Raw genomic sequence first — 2,780 nt, 5'->3', positions numbered from 1 at the left:
GAGCACGGTAACCTTTGAAAGGGCCTCTCCCCTCCCCCCAGCCCCTGCGCTTCCTGTTGGCTGCTCCTCTGGCGCCTCTCAGCTCCGCAGCCAGGTGCTCTCCGCCTGCCCCGCTAGCTGCGCTCCCAGTGTCACGCCTGCCTGGCCCGCACGCCTCTGCCTGGGCGATGGGAGCCAAGGCGCGCGACCCCCCCCCCCTCCACACACACACATTTCTGCACAGGGATGGAAGGAGGTGGCTGTAGTTGCTGGGGAGGGAGGCCTACAGGAATTACTCCGCTCCGGGGCCCATTCGGACAGCCTCGCGGGGCTGAGTCAGCCCCAAAGCAGCGCCCGGAGCTCAATACATGGGGCGCGCGGCTCTGCGGGGGAGTCCGGCGGTGCTGACTGAGCAAAGTGCCTAGGTCTCGCAAATCCCATTGTTGTTTACCGAGCACTTCTTAGCCCGCTCCCTACTGTTAATCTCCACTTGTGTCTTTCCCTTCCCTCCTTTGCCCCATCTCCTCTTCCCCCCTCAGCCTCTATTTCCAGACTCCTTTGCTCTTTCCACCCCCTTTTCCTTTTCCTCTTTGCCTCTCACTCATCAGCAAAGAAAGCCGTCGGTGGAACACTAGGCTTGTCTGGGTGTGCGGCCCTTTAAAACTCGTTCTTGGGTCAAGTTCGAGCTGCTCCTTCCTATACATCACCGGCGACGCGCAAAGAGCCATCTCCTAGCCGCTCCAGAGGAAGATGTAGCACCACGTGGGAGCTGCTACAGCTGAGCCAAGGTGCTGGAGGACAGGAGAGACCCCAGACAAGCTGAGGCCGCAGATTGCAGGACTAGTGCCTGAGACATTGGCTTGTAATCTGGACTCAGACCCACCGAACTGCAGAGATCATTCTATTCTGACAGCTGCTGCGCAGAACTGGCGCTGGGCTTCAGCTCCTTCAGAACAGACCGAGAGGTTTTGAAGAATAACGAATAAATACGCGGGGGCCGATGTTTGCAGCAAGCATACAAACGTGCGGTTTGAAAAAGGGCTGACAGTAACAACAGGAGGCTTTATGCGTTCTTAAAAACGGGGTTTTTTTAAAAGAAGAGAGAATCCGACATAACACCCATCCCCCAGAGGACAGGAGGTGTCCTCTGTGTCTTTAAACAATTAGCCCCTGGCCCTCACTTTATTTGTACAACATACAGTTGCTGCGTGAAATCAATCCCCTGCCCGCTGAAATGCCACTTTCCCATTTCAGGAAATCTGCACAGAACCATGTGAGAGGCGTTTGCACGCTCAGGGTTTGACTCACTTGACTGTTGGAGTTGTGCTTGAAGTGTTGACTGTCTGGAAAGGGGAGGGGGAGAGATGGGGAGAGCCACACTGGGTAACCCCAGCTCTGGGAGAGCTGGAGAAAATGGGGCTTAGCTAGATTTGACAGTTTCCAAAGAAAAGGGATTCCTTGTAGCCTTACGCTGCGTACAAGTAGGGGTATTCAAATTACACTCGCAAAATAAAATGTGTATGTTAGTGCCTTCGGCTCTAAAATTGGGTTAGAGATAAATCGTCGCTTGTATGTATATGTAGGCGCATTGCACACAAGCGTCTTCTTTCCTGTCACTTCTGTATTCGGGGTCCGTGACTTTTCTAATCTTCTTCCAAAGCTCGTCTATTGTGCAGACTGGTTTCACTAAGGTCTCCTGACATCCATGAACCTACGTCTTTGGCCTCCCCCTTAGTCATCTTCAGTCCAGGACCATTGCAAAGGGCCCTCCTATCACTTGTCCTCAGTTGGGACAATCCGTATTATTATTCTTTTACATATACATGTACAGGTATGCTATTCATCTCTGTATGTTTTATGTATATATTACATTATATGCAGCACACCACACACTTGTCTGCATATAGCATTATTCTACATATCACGCGTATTTCATAATATAATTCACACACATGAGTTTAAAAATCAATAATAATACTTGAAAACTTTATTAAGTGCCACGAACGATTAACACCGATAATTCTGCTCAGCATATCTACGGTATTTTTGGTTTTGCAAAATTCCAAGCAGTCCGGATCGTGGGTTATTACAAACTAGACACGGCGAGCCCAGCTATTCAAGGCTTGGTTTTCTCTCTCAGTAAAAGATACGAGTTCTTTCTGATAAAGGGGAGAGTTTTATCGGAATTATTTGCCCATCATTTTAAGAAGGGGGCGAGGAGAGACTTTAGTGTCACGTGACCGTGCATGGACCCCCCTCTCCCCCTTTCATCCTGCCCGAGCACACTCAGGAGCAGTGTGTATTTTCTGTGATTCGATATTCCTAGAGTACTGTATGTTCGGCGAGCCTTTGGGAACCAACAGAAAACACCATTCAAAAGCCTTTTTAAACACACAGACGTAAACAGGATCTCGAGTGCACAAGGGCTTTGGAATAAATTGCACTTTGACTAGCCGACTTCTTTGGCTTTCAGAGGTTTCTGTCGGAGCTAGTCATTTAATCGGCGGCCTGTTTAATTTTTCATTGTGTAAGATACCTAATGCATTCCTGTGACACATTAAAAATAAGATGTTTCGTCTACTCAATAATCTTCTCCCAGAAAGGTAGATAAACATCTAGCTGTAGCTCTCTCAGGGTTCCTGATCATAAAGCCCGTCTGAGTGAGAGCTCCTTAGGATATTGACAAATCGCTTCTCACGATAAAACAAACACACTTTCTTTGTCACGTCTTCGATTGGAGATTTCGCTCCCCTGTAACTGACTTTCGAGTCCCACTTGCTCCAACACCCACGCGTGTTGTT

The sequence above is a fragment of the Pelodiscus sinensis genome, chromosome Z (assembly GCF_052426305.1).
Source record: "Pelodiscus sinensis isolate ZL-2025 chromosome Z, ASM5242630v1, whole genome shotgun sequence".
NCBI lineage: Eukaryota > Metazoa > Chordata > Testudines > Trionychidae > Pelodiscus > Pelodiscus sinensis.
Note: the sequence above shows the minus strand (reverse complement) of the source record.